This window comes from Plecotus auritus, assembly GCF_963455305.1.
Source record: "Plecotus auritus genome assembly, chromosome: 1".
In the NCBI taxonomy this organism is placed as follows: Eukaryota; Metazoa; Chordata; class Mammalia; order Chiroptera; family Vespertilionidae; genus Plecotus; species Plecotus auritus.
The window spans coordinates 142352119-142370470 of record NC_137770.1 but is presented as its reverse complement, the minus strand read 5'-3'; positions in this window follow the sequence as shown (position 1 = coordinate 142370470).

Here is an 18352-nt window from a genome sequence, read left to right as displayed (position 1 = left end):
CATTCTGACAGGTGTGAGATGGTACTGCATTGTTGTTTTGATTTGCATCTCTTGGATGATTAGTGACTTTGAGCATGTTTTCATATGTCTCTTGGCCTTCCTTCTGTCTTCTTTCGAAAAGTCTCTATTTAGGTCTGTTGCCCATTTTTTTATGGGTTGTTTATCTTCCTTTTGTTAAGTTGTATGAGTTTCCTGTAAATGTTGGAGATTAAACCTTTATCAGTGATAACATTTGCAAATATGTTCTCCCATACAGTGGGCTTTCTTGTTGTTTTGTTGATGGTTTCTTTTGCTGTGCAGGAGCTTTTTATTTTGATGTAGTCCCATTTGTTTATTTTCTCTTTCGGTTCCATTGCCCTCGGAGCTGTATCAGTGAAGAAATTGCTTTGGCATATGTCTGAGATTTCTTTGCCTGTGGATTCCTCCAGTATTTTTATGGTTTCCCGTCTTATGTTTAAGTCCTTTATCCATTTTGAGTTTGTTTTGTGTATGGTGTAAGTTGGTGATCTAGCTTCATTTTTTTGCATGTATCTGTCCAATTTTCCCAACACGATTTATTGAAGAAACTCTCTTGACTCCATTGTATGTTCATGCCTCCTTTGTTAAATATTAATTGAACATATTGGCTTGGGTCAGTTTCTGGGTTCTCCATTCTATTCTATTGATCTATCTCTCTGTTCTTGTGCCAGTATCAGGCAGTTTTGAGAACAGTGCCTTTGTAATCTGGAATTGAGATCCCACCTACTTTGCTCTTCTTTCTCAGGATTACTGCAGCTATTCGGGGTCTTTTTTTTTTTTTTAATTCCAGATGAATTTTTGGAAAGTTTGTTCTAGGTCTGCGAAATATGCCATTGGTATTTTAATGGGGAGTGCATTGAATCTATAGATTGCTTTGGATAGTATGGACATTTTAATGATGTTGATTCTACATGTTCTTCCATCTGTTTATGTCTTCTCTATCTCTTTTTTCAGTGTCATGTAGTTTTCTGAGTAAAGGTCTTTTACGTCCTTAGTTAAGTTTATTCCTTGGTATGTTAATTTTTTTTGGTGCAATGGTAAATGGGATTGTTTTTTTTAGTCTCTCTTTCTGTGAGTTCATTATTGGTGTATAAAAAGGCCATAGATTTCTGGGTGTTGATTTTGTATCCTGCTACATTGCCGAATTCATTTATTAAGTCTAATAATTTTTTGATGGAGTCTTTAGGGTTTTCTATGTACAGTATCATGTCATCTGCGAATAGGGACAATTTTACTTTTACTTTTCCAATTTGGATGCCTTTTATTTTTTCTTCTTGTTTGATCACAATGGCTAGTATTTCCATTACTATGTCAAACAGGAGTGGTGAGAGTAGGCATCCCTGTCTTGTTCCTGTTCTTAGGGGAATTTATTTTAGTTTTTTTCCATTGAGTATGATGTTGGCTATGGGTTTATCATATATGGCTTTTATAATGTTGAGGTATGATCCTTCTATTCCCACTTTGCTGAGAGTTTTTATCAAGAAAGGGTGTTGGATTTTGTCAAATGCTTTTTCTGCATCAATTGATATGACTCTGTGATTTTTATCACTCAATTTGTTTATATGATGTATCATGTTTATTGATATGCAGATATTGTACCATCCTTGCATCCCTGGGATAAATCCTACTTGGTCATGGTGTATGATCTTTCTGATGTACTATTGGATTCAATTTGCTAGAATTTTGTTGAGGATTTTGGCATCTATGTTCATGAGGGATATTGGTTTGTAATTCTCTTTCATTGTGTTGTCTTTATCTGGTTTTGGTATTAGGGTGCTGCTGGCTTCATAGAATGAGCTGAGAAGTATTCCTTTCTCTTGAATTTTTTTGGAATAATCTGAGGAGGCTAGGTTTTAGTTCTTCCTTGAATGTTTGGTAAAACTCCCCTGTTAATCCATCTGGCCCTGGGCTTTTGTTTGCCAGAAGCTTTTTATTACTGCTTCAATTTTTTCCATAGTCATTGGCCTATTGAGATTTTTAGATTCTTCCTGATTGAGTTTTGGGAGGTTGTATTTTTCTAGGACTATATCCATTTCCTCCATGCTTTGTAGTTCGTTGGAATAGAGTTGTTCATAGTATTTTTTAACAATCCTATGTATTTCTGTGGGGTCTGTTGTTATTTCACCTCTTTCATTTCTGATTTTGTTTATTTGGGTCCTCTCTCTTTGCTTTGCTTCTTGGTGAGCCTGGCTAGAGGTTCATCAATTTTGTTTATCCTTTCAAAGAACCAGCTTTTGGTTCATTGGTGTTTTGTTGTTTTTTTTTGGTCTCTGTGTCATTTATTTTTGCTCTGATCTTTATTATCTCCTTCCTTCTGCTCACTCTGGGCTTCTCTGGCTGCTCTCTTTCTAATACTTTAAGTTGTAGAGTTAGGTGATTTACTACCATTTTTCTGGTGTTATTTATTTATTTATTTATTTATTTATTTTTTTTTAGGTAGGCCTGTAGAGCTATAAACTTCCCTCTCAGGATTGCTTTCATTGTGTCCCATAGATTTTGGATTGTTGTGTTTTTATTGTCATTAGTTTCCTGGATGTTTATAATTTATTCTTTCATCTCTTTGGTAACCCAATCATTGTTTAATAGCATGCTATTCAGCTTCCTAGTGTTTGAATTTTTCGGATTGTTTTTATTATAGTTTATTTCTAATATTATGCCATTGTGGTCTGAGAAGATGCTTGATATGATTTCAATCTTCTTGAATTTGGGGAGACTTTGCTTGTGACCCAATATGTGACCTATCTTTGAAAATGTCCCATGTGCACTTGAGAAGAATGTATATTCTGTGGCTTTGGGGTGTAATGTTCTGAATATGTCAATTAAGTCCATCTGATCTAGTGAGTCATTTAGGATTGCTGTTTCTTTGCTGATTTTTTTGTCTAGAGGATTTATCCAGTGATGTCAGTGTGGTATTAAAGTCTCCTATTATGATTGTATTGTTGTCGATCTCTCCCTTGATATCTTCCAGGAGTTTTTTTTATGTATTTGGGTGCTCCTGCATTGGGTGCATATATGCTTATCAGGGTTATATCCTTTTGTTGTATTGATCCCTTTAGCATTATGAAGTGGCCTTCCTTTTTTCTTGTTATGGCCTTTACTTTGACTTCTATGTTGTCAGATATAAATACTGCTACCCCAGCTATTTTTTTTTTTAAATTTCCATTTGCCTGAAAGATATTTTTCCATCCCTTCACTTTCAGTCTGTGTGAGTCCCTTGTTCTGAGGTGGGTCTCTTATAGATAGCATATATATATGGGTCATGTTTTCTTATCCACTCAATGTCTTTTGATTGGAGCATTTAGTCCATTTACGTTTAAAGTTATGATTGAAAGGTAGTTGTTTGTAGCCACTTTTATTTTTTGTACCTGTGTTCCTTCTTCCCTTTTTACTTCTTATTTTTTCTTTTTACACCAGTCCCTTTAGCATTTCTTGCATTGATGGCTTGGTAGTAATAAACTCCCTTAGCCTTTTTTTTTTTTTTTTTTTTTTTTTTGTCTGTGAAGCTCCTTATTTCCCCTTCAATTTTGAATGATAACCTTGCTGGATAGAGTATTCTTGAATTCAGTCCCTTGCTTTGCATCACTTTGTAAATTTCCTTCCATTCTTTTCTGGCCTGATGAGTTTCTGTTGAGAAATCATTTGAGGAGCTCCCTTGTATGTAACTTTCTGTCTCTGTCTTGCAGCCTTTAAGATTCTCTCTTTGTCTTGAACATTTACCATCGCAATTATGATGTGTCTTGGTGTGGGTCTTTTTGGGTTCATCTTGTTTGGGACTCTCTGTGCTTGTGTGACCTTTTCTTCCCCACATCAGGAAAGTTTTCTGACATTATTTCTTCAAATAGATTTTCTAACCTTGTTCCTCTTCCTGTTGTTCTGGCACCCCTATTATTCATACGTTGCTTCATTTCATGTTGTCCCATGGCTCCCTTAGGATCTCCTGTCTTTTAATATTTTTTTTCCAATTGCAGTTCAGTTTGGGTGTGTTTTGCTTCCCTGTCTTTTAATTCGCTAATTAGGTCCTCCGCTTCTCCTAATGTACTGTTGTAACTTTCCATGGTGTTTTTTATTGCAGCTATATCATTCTTCATTTATTCTTGATTCTTACATAAGTTGTTGATTTTTTTCATCCATCTGGTTTATGAACTGTATGACCCTTATTCTGAATTCTTTTTTGACATATTGCATGCCTCTGTTTCACTTGGCTGCCTTTCTGGCAATTCCTCCTTTTTTTCCTTTGGGTGTGTCTTTGTCTACCCATTTTTGATCTCACCAATGGATCTAGATGTAGAATCATGCAGGGGCTGCTCCTTGGGTGGCAGTGGCTCCTCAGGTTGTGGTTGCTCCTTGGGCGGTCACAACAGTGGCTGCTCCTCAGTTGGCAGTGGCTCATCTGGTGGGTGCTGTTTGCAGAAGTGGTGGCTCCTCTGGCAGGTGGGGGAAGGCTGCTCGCACAGCTGCTGCTCCTTGGATGGGGATGGGCTGTTTATGAGTCTGCTGCTCCTCAGAAGGGGGCTGCACGTGGCTGCTGCTCCTTGGACAGTGGCAGGTTGCTTGCAGGGCTGCTGCTCCTCGTACGGGGGTGGGCTGCTCGCACGGCTTCTGCTCCTTGGATGGGGGATGGGCTGCTTGTGCAGCTGCTGCTCCTCGGATGGAGGCTGCATGTGGCTGCTGCTCCTTGGACCAGTGCAGGCTGCACAGGGCTGCTGCTCCTCGGATGTGGGTGGTCTGCTCATGTGGCTGCTGCTCCTTGGACCGGGTAAGGCTGCTTGGGCAGCTGCTCCTTGAATGGGGGAGGGCTGCTCACGGAGCTGCTGCTCCTCGGACAGGTGCAGGGTGCGGTCTGCGCACAGCTGCTGCTCCTCAGTCATGGGTGGGCTGTTCATACGGATGCTGCTCCTCAGATGGGGGCGGACTGCTCACGTGGTTGCTGCTCCTTGCACAGGGGCTGGCCACGTGAGGCTGCTGCTTTTTGACCTGGGACAGGCTGCTCACGGGGCTGCTGCTCCTTGGACAGGAGCGGGCTGCTCACGTGTCTGGTGCTCACGTGCTCGCAGTGCCCTGGGCTAAAGCATTGGCCGGTCAGAGGGGAGCGTGCTTCAGAACTCACAGGATCCTGCACCAGCTGGGGACTTGGTGACTGTGGGACCACAGCCAAGGTAGCAGGTCCCTGGCAGGGGTGGCTGTAGAGTCCCAGGTGTTATCTGAGGGCACTCTGGGTGGAGGTGAAGCTGGGATCCCAGTTACAGCAGCTCTCCTTTTCAAAAAGGTGAGGCCTCTGAGGAAGAGCTGGACTCCCAGTACTATTTGCAATGGTAGCAGAGGCTGCCTAGTTAAGCAAACCCGGTTACCCTGCCCCCGAAGGTCCTGTGGGATCTAACTGTGCCTCACTCACACACACACACACACACCCCACATGACCACACACTCCTCTGTTGCTCCCTAACTCACTCACGCTCTCTCCCTCACTGCTGCCTTCTTTCTGCCTCTGTAGTTGGGTCTGGTGTATTATTGAACTGTTCGTGGATGGAGTTTCCTCTACAGGTGTCTGGTTATGTGGCTCTCTCTCTCTAGCACTTTGGCAGGACAGGATAAAATTCTCCTTAACAAGACATGACACAAAGGGAACAAAACATAAATGTACTCACGACACTGATAACCCCAATATAAGTGACCACCTGAATAAAAAGAATTAGGGGAGAGAAAAGATAGCATTAATGATATCTAAGAGAGAAAAAAAATAAGAGAGAAAAGAAAAAGGAGAATATATATATATATATATATATAGAAAACACCACAGAACAAACAGATAAACCAAAAAAATGCAAACACCAAACACCCAGCAAAGAGGGTGGGGGCAAAATCTGTAGAGGCTGAGCTTATATACAGAAAATAAGGTTAAGAATTGGATGAATATGGGGAGGACCTCAGTTCAGTATAGAGAAAGTAGAAAGGGGATGAGTGGATAAGAAGGAAGAGAATGAGAAGAAAATATTAATAATAAATTTACAAAAAAATTGATTTAAAAATGGTATAAAAATAAAAAATTGCAAATAAAATAAAATAGAATGATGGAAGAATAATGCAAAAGGAAATAGAAAGTAAAGCAACAAACAAAAAATAAGGAAAATAAAGAAAAACGAAGAGAAGACTCTGCAAAAGGGAGAAACCAAGATGGCGGCATAGGTAAACACCTAAACTGCTACCTTGCACAACAATTTCAAAACTACAACTAAAAGACAAAACGGACATCATCCAGAACCACAGGAAGGCTGGCTGAGTGGAAATTCTACAACTAGAAGGAAAGAGAAAAGCACACTGAGACTCAGAGGAGCTGCAGGAGGCAGAGGTACTGAGACACGCACGTGGAGAGGATTGGCAACTGAGTGCGCATCTGGCTTTCCCAAGCGGGAGGGAGACAAAAGCTCCTGACTGCACTGAACTCCAATTCCGGGCGAGACTCTGGAACCCAGACTCATATGGGGTGAAACTGGACTGTCAGGAAAGAGAAAAGCACACTGAGACTCAGAGGAACTGCGGAAGGCAGAGGTACGAAGGTGCATGCATGGAGAGGGCGGGCACCTGAGTACGCGGCTGGCTTTCTCAAGTGGGAGGGAGACAAAAGCTCCCGACTGCACTGAACTCCAGTTCCAGATGAGACTCTGGGGACCCAGACTCATTTGGGGAGAAACTGGACTGTCTGGCAGCGGGCAGAACTCGAGGGCAGCTTTCTGACTCTCTATCCCCTGATTACCATGGGACATTGAGACACAGGGGTCTATTAGGGCAGGGCTGATGGGAAACCAATGCTGTCTGCTCTGCCTGAGACTCTGCCCCATCCAAGCTGAGCACAGAGGCTTTTGCAAGTCTTGTCTCATAAGGGTGTCTCCAGAACAGAAGTTCTCTCAGCGTAGACACAGCTGATCCTCACAGCCAATTGGCCTGGAGGTCATTTCCTCCCAGTGATACCAGCAACCATCAAGGCTTAACTACAACAAGACTGTGCACACAGCCACAAAGGGGTGCACCAAGAGTGTCCACCTCAGGTAACTGGGGAGGCTGAGCCACTGGGCCCTATAGGACACCTAGAACACAAAGCCACTCTATCAACTCAGGGAAGCAGCCAAAATTCGGAGACAAAGAAACAGGTCACAAACAAAAGAAATGGAGGAAAGCTAGTCACTGGATATAGAGTTCAAAATCACGGTTATAAGGTTTTTCAAGAATTTTCTAGAAAAGAGCGATAAATTTAGCGAGACCCTCAAGGATATGAAAAAGGACCAACTAGAAATTAAACATACACTGACTGAAATAAAAAATATTATACAAAGATCTAAGAGCAGACTAGAGGAATGCAAGAATCAAGTCAAAGATTTGAAATACAAAGCAAAAAGCATTCAACCGGAAAAGCAAAAAGAAAAAAGAATCCAAAAATATGAAGGTAGTGTAAGGAGCCTCTGGGACAACTTCAAGCATACCAACATCAGACTTATGGGTGCCAGAAGAAGAGAGAGAGCAAGATACTGAAAACCTATTTGAAGAAATAATGACCGAAAACTTCCCCCACCTGGTGAAAGAAATAGACTTACAAGTCCAGGAAGTGCAGAGAACCCCAAAACAAGAGGAATCCAAAGAGGACCACACCAAGACACATCATAATTAAAATGCCAAGAGCAAAAGAAAAAGAGAGAATATTAAAAGCAGCAAGAGAAAAACAGTTACCTACAAGGGAGTGTCCATACAGCTGTCAGCTGATTTCTCAACAGAAACTATGCAGGCTAGACAGGAATGGCAAGAAATATTCAAAGTGATGAATAGCAAAAACCTACAACCAATATTACTCTACCCAGCAAAGCTATCATTCAGAATTGAAGGTCAGATAAGGAGCTTCACAGATAAGAAAAAGCTAAAGGAGTTTATCAACACTAAACCAGTATTATATGAAATGATGTAAGCTATTCTTTAAGAAGAGGAGGAAGAAGAAAAAGGTAAAGATAAAAATTATGAACAACAAATACATATCTATCAACAAGTGAATCTAAAAATCAAGTGAACAAAAAAAATCTGATGAACAGAATAAACTGGGGAATATAATAGAATCAGGGGCATGGAAAGGGAGTGGACTGACAATTCTTGGGGTGAAAGAGGTGTGTGGGATGCAGGAAGAGACTGGACAAAAATCGTACACCTATGGATGAGGACAGTGCGGGAGAGGTAAGGGCAAAGGGTGGGGTGGGAACCGGGTGGAGGGGAGCTATGGGGAAAAAAAGAGGGACAATTGTAATTATATGAACAATAAAGATTTATTAAATTAAAAAAAAGAAAAAAGAAGAAATAAAGAGATAACAAAATAATAATAAAATAAAATAAAAATAAAAATAAAAATGAAAAAGTGAAGTGTCGTTCCTTTGGCTAGCTTAAGATCCCAGTCTTCTGTACTCTCTGGGGTTTCTGTTTCCTGTTGCTGGGACTGAAGGCCTGTCTTTAGGCCAGTTCCTTTGGACTCTCAGGGACTATTCAGATTTTATTTTAATCCTTTGTACCATTCAGGGTATAGTCTGGGTGTGGCTGTATTGTTTGCCTGGAGACTGGAGGAAGGGGCTATCTCTGTAGGATAAAATGGCTGCCCAGGTCCCAGGCTCAGGTATGACGCAGCGCCAGACTCACTGCCACTTCTTCTGGACCCTCTCCTCTCCCCAGCCTCTCCCCAGACTCCACAAGTCCACACCTTCTCCTGCACCCCAGCCACGGGTGAGTGTCCATATTGGAAAGGTCCTATGAACTAGGTTCAATGAAGCAAAGCACAGGCCACAGAGAGGGGAAAGACTGCGCCTCTGCAAGCTCCTCTCTTGCCGGCACTGCGCATCAGGTCAGCCCTTTAGGCTGCTCCCTCTGGGCTCAGTCTCTCTTGGCTGTGGACCCAGATCTAGAATCCCCTGCCACCAGCAATCCTGCGGACCTCCTTTCCACAGTCAGACGCTGTGCCTGTCCCAAGGGACCCGGCCTCGGTGTCGTGTGGTTTCCCTCTGACCCTCTGGGCTCAGAGGTCTGGCACATCTCTCCTGCGCAGATCCTTGATTTTACTTTTCTCCAGGGGTCCTCTGCCCTTCCTGGCTGCAAATTGTCTCACCAGCTGAGTCTCCTTTGCTAATTCGGGGCTGATGTTATTCATTTCAGCTGCTCATTCTATCTGCTCCAGGACAAGGCTTGGGACACATCCATTTATTCCACCGCCATTTTGTCCTCCTCAAATTTCTTTATTAACAAAGTGGAAATAGAACACAATTAACTGTTGAATTTGATTTACCTCTTGGGAAGAGGCTACTGGAATAAATATTTCTTGAACTCATAGTTGGTCAGGTTTCCTATGGCCTTCCAATTCTCCAAGGTCTGGTTTTACCTGTATCCTTCCATTATCCCAAGTTTTAGCACAGCAGGTTGTAACCTGGGTTTCATGGGTAACCTAAGTGGTTAAAAATAAAGGTTATGATAACAGCAGCAGATGTTATTTCTCTTCTCTGCACAAGCAAACTCTTTTAAGATCCCCAATTTCTCACTTTGAAGTCTTCCTTGAATATCTCAGGAAAGTCTCAGGTTATCCTGATGGATTCCCAAGTAATGTCCTCCTGCATTCTTTATAGAGCCTAACATCTTCCCCTTGCCTCCTGAGCTTCCTCTATGGTGACCTGAGGCACTGCTCTCTGATGGCTACCAAGACACTAGGGAAATGACTCATGGCCACGTCCCATTTTATGTCCAGCACAAGGTCAAGCCACATTGACTTTCTGCATGCTGTGTCAAAAATACTATAGCAGATGCACAAAAGCCTGCTATATTCTGCAACAGAGTAGGGAAACTCTTTCCTGTCTTTGAATTTCATGAAACATTCTTATCTGGCCAGAAGAGAGCTGGGCTCTCAACAAACACCTATCTACATGGGGTTGGGTAGCTGGATATGCTGAGTGGCTGCACTGTGCTCAAAATCTCCTTCCTCTCTTGGTGTCTAGTTGTGTATGGGGTCTTCACCTTGAACCAAGCTAGCATACCTGATTTCTTCATTCTTGATCCCATGCATACATAGATCTCTGGTATCCCACTACTGAGGCCATACATAGATCTCTGGTGTCTTACATCCTGAATCCTAGGATGACTACAGTCTAGGTTCAAGCAGGAACCTCTTCTGCTCATATAAGGAAATGATTCAGAATCATGTACTAAGTCTGAATCATCTAAGTAGGCCTGTGGCCATCTGCTCATACTTGTAAGGAAAGAGACAAATTATGGTTTGGGCATATGGCTTTTGCTATAAAACTTATTGTTTTCTCTTAATGGCAAAAATGATGTATTATTTAAAACTAAGGAATTGTTATAGCATGTGACTAAGTGTACAATGAAATACTATATAAATTATATTTATAATTTGATGACAAACTAAATGGATGGAGCATGAAGAAAACTGGCCCTGGACTAAAAAAATAAATTAATTAATTAATTTAAAAAAATCCCAGATTATTTTTTAGCTTGTTTTTTTCTTATCTTTCTTTCCTTTTGATTGAGAGTGGTAAGAAGTTATCAGGGAGAATGCCTGAATGGTCATTCTTCCTTTCACCCAATAGTGAGTATTGATTACTATCTCCCTGTATTGTCTTTCTCTTCACTTCAAAGGGGTGAAGAGGTTTGGTGACCTCAGCTTGCCAAGTCTTCAGGACCTGCTGTGGATGACACTCGTAACTTCTCTGGTTTGGATTGATTTAAACCACTCAGAACATATGGACATTAATTTTAGAGAGGTCCGCCTTGATGATTTTAAAGAGTCTTACATTAGTAGATAGAGATAAAAAGGTGAACATCAGATAGGAATTTTAGAAGCAAGCTGCTTTATCTCAATTTCTGCTTTTAGACAGGATTTCCAGTCAGTCATCTAATCCATTCTAAAACATATCTCAAACACATCCCATTGTTACACAGCCCCATGTATCACAGGAATTATTATTTAGGAAAAACCTTTCAACTTTTGAAACTTAAGTCATTTATTCTTTAGTGAAAGTGACAAATAGTTATTTAGTTCCCCTGGTCCACACTGCATGTGAAATGGAATATAAAGGAAAGTGCATGAGTTCTAATATCAGACAGACCTAACTTTAAGTCCTGGCTTCACATTTACTATCTGTGTGACCTTGGGAAAGTCATTTAATCTTTCTGAATTCCCCTTTGTGCAACTCTAAAGTGGAGATCTAATGCTCATCTAAGCAGGTAGTTATATGAATGAAATGAACTGATAGATATGAACATGGCTGGCATGCATAATATATTCAACAAATGACCTTGCCCTATGTGTTATTTTCAGATAGGCCCTAAATCCAAGTCATTATTTGGTATTGATCCTGCTGCTTACATAGCAGGTGACGTCAGCAAGAAAGAGTTCATTACAATAAAGGAAGTCTTTAGAAATCTAGTTACTGCCTGAAGATTGGACTGATATGCAGGAGATGGATTTATTTTGCAACCTAAGATTAGTTCAATGAAAAAGATTAATGAGTCACATTATACAATCAGCTCAAGCTAATGACAAATGAAAATGTTCTGGTTTTTAGCTAGGGTTGATTTAATATTATTTGTGCAATAATAGTATTAAATTCAAAGTCTGTTCTAGTGAATTGGACTTTACCCAGAAATTTCCACTCAGAAATGAGGTATTCTCATAATCTTACTGACGCCATGGGGGCAGCCCGTCTGTGGGGCAGTTTCCGGGCTGTCAAGAGTCCCTCTTATTCTCAAACACCCTGCTTTCTCTTTTCCCTCCTGTGATTAACTGTGAGGTGAGTGAAGCTTTCATCTGACTATTTTCATGATTTAAGTTATCTGGAAGAATCACAGGTAAAGCCAGAATCGAACATTAATAACCTAATTGGCATTAATTTATCTGACTAACCATAGAAGAGAATAGAATCCTGAGTGAAGCTGTGCTGGGAAGAAGTCAGAGTGGGAGACCCAGACCCTTGGGAAGAAGTGGGTAATGTACAGGGGCTGAGCAGCTACTGGTGAGGGGTAGTTATAGCCTCAGCTGTCAGAACACACTGCTTATGTTTCATTTGGTATTTGGGTCAATTATGCCTTGTGCTGCCATTACTGTTTTCATATTTCTGTCATTCCCACTAGATTATAAAATCTTCAAGGTAAAGAGCTTCCTTTTCATATCTCTGGCTTTCCCTCAGAGTGCTTTGCTTATATCTAGTAGGAATTCAATAAATGCCTGTTGCATGAATAAATAAGTCAGTGGAAGTAAAGAGGATATGCAAAGTAGAATGAAGAGACATTGAAGAAAATCTGCTTTCTTTTGCCTAGGGCTGAACTTCATAATTCTATTTCCATTTGTTGCGTTATGTAAACTACCCTTTTGTGCAGTCTTTTCTATTTTCTTCCCAACTTTGGGTCTTTCTATTCCTTCCTTTTAATCTTCATGGCCACTGCCTCCAATATTTCTGACCAGGCTCACCTCTCATGTGAAATATATGGCTGTCTCCACTTCTTCCTTCTCACTTAACTCCTGGCAACCAGCTGATGATGCTCAAAATGCCCAGGAAGAAATCCATCATTTCACTCTAATATCACATGAGCAGGAAACAGTCAGGGATCACTGCATGAGTGCTCTATTTTTAATTTCAAATTACAGTATAAGAATTAATTAGTTCACTAATAAAGGCAAACAAATGTTAAACACACTAATTATATGCCAAGACTGAAAATTTGAGTATTACACAAGATGACTACTGCAGGGGACTACTGAACGCACTTTGCTGAATAAAATTTTGTTACCCTGAATGATTTTTAAAGTTTGGTCTGGAATATTGGAATGATTTTACATTACAGAAATATTCATTTCAATGTTTCTTTCACTGGAATGCATTGTGTTGATTCTTTCTCCTTTTATTTCCCCTATGACATAACAATAAATTCAATTATTTCTTATAATAAAAATGTTTATCTTAAGGTAATCATAGATTCACATACAGTTTTAAGAAATATTATAGAGAGTCCCCATGTATGATTTATGGAGTTTCACCCAATGGTAACATTTTGCAAAACTACACTACAATATCACACAAGGATATTGACCTGGATACAGTCACTATGCAGAACATTTCTAGCACCATCAGGGCCCTTCATTTCTCTTTTATAGTCACATCCACTTTCCTCTTGTTCACCTGCTTCTTAATCCCTGGCAACAACTAATCTGTTCTCCATTTGTATAATTTCATCATTTCAAGAATGCTATATAAATGGAACCATACAGGCTGTCACCTTTGGGGATTGGCTTTCTTTTACTCAACATATCTGGAGATTCATCCAGGTTGTTGAGTTATTAATAGTTCATTCTCTTTTCTTGCTGTGGTATGGACATACTGCAGTTTATTTAACCATTCTTCCACTTCTAGTTTTTGGATATTAAGAATAAATATATTATAAACATTTGTGTATAGCTTTTGGTGTGAACACTAGTCTTCATTTCTCTGGGATAAATACCAAGGAATATGATCACTGGATTATATGGTAGTTGCCTGTTTAGTTTTTTTTTTGAAACTGTAAAATTGTTTTCTAGAATGCTATATCATTTTACATGACCACTAACAACGTATGTGATCCAATTTCTCAGCTTTCTTGGCAGCATTTGGTGTTGTCATTATGTATCTCATTGTGGTTTTATTTTTTTTTTTTTATTTATTTTTTTTTTTTCAAATTTTTATTAAGGTATTATATGTGTACATATCTTACCATTGCCCCCCACCCCCACCCCACTCCCATACATGCCCTCACCCCCCAATGTTTTGTATCCGTTGCTTACTCTTATATACATGCATATAAGTCCTTCAGTTGATCTCTTATTTCCCCCACCTCTCCCTAACCTTACCACTGTAATTTGACAGTCTGTTTGATGCTTTACTGCCTCTGTAACTATTTTTTTGTTCATCAGTTTATAATGTTTTTCATTATCCCCAAATGAGTGGGATCATGTGGTATTTTTCTTTCATTGACTGGCTTATTTCACTTAGCATAATGTTCTCTAATTCCATCCAAGTGCCTACAAATGGTAGTAATTCCTTCTTTTTTACGGCAGCATAGTATTCCATTGTGTAGATGTACCATAGTTTTCTGATCCATTCATCTGCTGATGGGCACCTAGGCTGTTTCCAAATCTTAGCTATTGTAAATTGTGCTGCTATGAACATAGGGGTGCATATATCCTTTCTGATTGGTGTTTCTGGTTTCTTAGGATATATTCCTAGGAGTGGGATTACTGGGTCAAATGGGAGTTCCATTTTCAGTTTTTTGAGGAAACTCCATACTGTTCTCCACAGTGGCTGCACCAGTCTGCATTCCCACCAGCAGTGCACGAGGGTTCCTTTTTCTCCGCATCCTCGCCAACACTTGTCGTTTGTTGATTTGTTGATGATAGCCATTCTGACAGGTGTGAGATGGTATCGCATTGTTGTTTTGATTTGCATCTCTCGGATAATTAGTGACTTTGAGCATGTTTTCATGTGTCTCTTGGCCTTCCTTCTGTCTTCTTTCGAAAAGATTCTATTTAGGTCCGTTGCCCATTTTTTTATTGGATCCTTTATCTTCCTTTTATTAAGTTGTATAAGCTGCCTGTAGATGTTGGAAATTAAACCTTTATCAGTGATACCATTTGCAAATATGTTCTCCCATACAGTGGGGTTTCTTGTTGTTTTGTTGATGGTTTCTTTTGCTGTGCAAAAGCTTTTTATTTTGATGTAGTCCCATTTGTTTATTTTCTGTTTGGCTTCCATTGCCCTAGGGGCAGTATCACTGAAAAAGTTCTTTTGGCATATGTCTGAGATTTTGCTGCCTGTGGATTCCTCTAGTATTTTTATGGTTTCCCGTCTTATATTTAAGTCCTGTACCCATTTTGAGTTTATTTTTGTGTATGGTGTAAGTTGGTGATCTAGTTTCATTTTTTTGCATGTATCTGTCCAATTTTCCCAACACCATTTATTAAAGAGACTGTCTTGACTCCATTGTATGCTCATGCCTCCTTTGTCAAATATTAAATGCGCATATTGGTTTGGGTCGATATCTGGATTCTCTATTCTGTTCCATTGATCTATATGTCTGTTCTTGTGCCAGTACCAGGCTGTTTTGAGGACAGTGGCTTTGTAATACAGCTTGAAATCTGGTATTGAGATCCCTCCTACTTTATTCTTCTTTCTCAGGATTGCTGTGGCTATTCGGGGTCTTTTTTTATTCCAGATGAATTTTTGGAGAGTTCTTTCTAGGTCTGTGAAATACGCCGTTGGTATTTTAATGGGGAGTGCATTGAATCTATAGATTGCTTTGGGTAGTATGGACATTTTAATGATGTTGATTCTACCAATCCATGAACATGGTATGTTCTTCCATCTGTTTACATCTTCCTCTATCTCTTTTTTCAGGGTCCTGTAGTTTTCCGCATATAGGTCTTTTACCTCCTTGGTTAGGTTTATTCCTAAGTATCTTAATTTTTTTGGTGCAATGGAAAATGGGATTGCTTTTTTAGTCTCTCTTTCTGTAAGTTCATTGTTGGTGTATAGAAATGCCATAGATTTCTTGGCATTAATTTTGTATCCTGCTACATTGCCGAATTCATTTATTAAGTCTGTTAGTTTTTTTATGGAGTCTTTCGGGTTTTTTATGTACAATATCATGTCATCTGCAAATAAGGACAGCTTTACTTCTTCTTTTCCAATTTGGATGCCTTTTATTTCTTCTTCTTGTCTAATTGCAGTGGCTAATACTTCCAGTACTATGTCAAACAGGAGTGGTGAGAGTGGGCATCCCTGTCTTGTTCCTGTTCTTAGGGGAAATGGTTTTAGTTTTTGCCCATTGAGTATGATGTTAGCTGTGGGTTTATCATATATAGCTTTTATTATGTTGAGGTATGATCCTTCTATTCCCACCTTGTTGAGAGTTTTTATCAAGAAAGGGTGTTGGATTTTGTCAAATGCTTTTTCTGCATCAATTGATATGACTATGTGATTTTTATCTCTCAATTTGTTTATGTGATGTATCACATTTATTGATTTGCGGATATTGAACCATCCTTGCATTCCTGGGATAAATCCTACTTGGTCATGGTGTATGATCTTTCTGATGTACTGCTGGATCCTATTTGCTAGAATTTTATTGAGGATTTTGGCATCTACATTCATGAGGGATACTGGCCTGTAATTCTCCTTCATTGTGTTGTCTTTATCTGGTTTTGGTATTAGGGTGATGCTGGCTTCATAGAAGGAGCTTGGAAGTGTTCCTTCCTCTTGAATTTTTTGGAATAGTCTGAGGAGGATAGGTTTTAGTTCTTCCTTGAATGTTTGGTAGAACTCTCCTGTGAAGCCGTCTGGCCCCGGGCTTTTGTTTGCCGGAAGCTCTTTGATGACTGCTTCAATTTCTTCCATAGTTACTGGCATGTTGAGCTGTTTAGATTCTTCCTGATTGAGTTTTGGAAGGTTATATTTTTCTAGGAATATGTCCATTTCCTCCAGGTTGTCCAGTTTGTTGGAATAGAGTTGTTCGTAGTATTTTTTAACAATCCTTTGTATTTCAGCGGGATCTGTTGTTATTTCACCTCTTTCATTTCTGATCTTGTTTATTTGGGTCCTCTCTCTTTGCTTCTTGGTGAGCCTGGCTAGAGGTTCATCAATCTTGTTTATCCTTTCAAAGAACCAGCTCTTGGTCTTGTTGATCTTTTGAATTGTTTCTTTGGTCTCTATGTCGTTTATCTGTGCTCTGATCTTTATTATTTCCTTCCTTCTGCTTACACTGGGCTTTTCTTGTTGCTCTTTTTCTAACTCTTTGAGTTGTTGGGTTAGGTAATTTATTACCCCTGTTTCTTGTTTTTTGCAGTAGGCTTGTAGAGCTATGAACTTCCCTCTCAAGACTGCTTTCGCTGTGTCCCATAGATTTTGGATTGTAGTGTTTTCATTGTCATTTGTTGTCATGATGTTTTTTATTTCTTCTTTGATCTCTCTGGTAACCCAGTCATGGTTTAATAGCATGCTGTTTAGTCTCCATGTGTTTGATTTCTTTGGGTTGTTTTTATTGTAGTTGATTTCCAGTTTTATGCCACTGTGGTCTGAGAAGATGCTTGATATGATTTCTATCTTCTTGAATTTGAAGAGACTTTGCCTGTGTCCCAACATATGGTCTATCTTTGAAAATGACCCATGTGCACTTGAGAAGAATGTATATTCTGTGGCTTTGGGGTGAAATGTTCTGAAGATGTCAATTAATTCCATCTGGTCTAGTGAGTCATTTAGGATTGATGTTTCTTTGCTGATGTTTTGTTTAGAGGATTTGTCCAATGGTGATAGTGGGGTATTAAAGTCTCCTACTATGATTGTATTGCTGTCAATCTCTCCCTTGATATCCTCCAGGAGTTTTTTTATGTATTTGGGTGCTCCTGTATTGGGTGCATATATGTTTACCAGAGTTATTTCTTCTTGTTGGATTGCTCCCTTTAGTATTATGAAATGGCCTTCCTTATCTCTTGTTATGTCCTTCAGTTTGAGATCTAATTTGTCAGAAATAAGTATTGCTACCCCAGCTTTTTTTTCAGTTCCATTTGCCTGGAAAACCTTTTTCCATCCCTTCACCCTCAGTCTGTGTGCATCTTTTTTTCTGAGGTGGGTTTCTTGTAGACAGCAGATATATGGGTCGTGTTTACTTATCCAATCCGTTACCCTATGTCTTTTGATTGGGGCATTTAATCCATTTACATTTAAAGTTATTATTGATAGGTACTTATTTGTCGCCATTCCTATTCTTTACCCCTGTGTTACTTCTTCACTTCCTATTTCTTTTTTTTTTTACAGCAGACCCTTTAGCATTTCTTGCATTGCTGGTTTGGTGGTAATAAATTCCCTTAGTCCTTTTTTGTCTGTGAAGCTCCTGATTTCACCTTCAATTTTGATTGACAGCCTTGCTGGGTACAGTATTCTTGGATTCAGCCCCTTCCTTTGCATGACTTTGTATATTTCATTCCATTCCCTTCTGGCTTGATGAGTTTCTGTTGAGAAATCAGTTGCTAGTCTGATGGGGGTTCCTTTGTATGTAACTTTCTGTCTCTCTCTTGCTGCTTTTAAGATTCTTACTTTGTCGTTGTTGTTTGCCAATTTAATTATAATGTGCCTTGGCGTCGGTCTTTTGGGGTTCATTTTGCTTGGGACTCTGTGAGCTTCTTGGATTTGTGTGTGTTTTTTCTTCCCTATATCTGGGAAATTTTCTGTCATTATTTCTTCAAAGAGGTTTTCTATTCCTTGCTCAGCTTCCTTTCCTTCTGGAA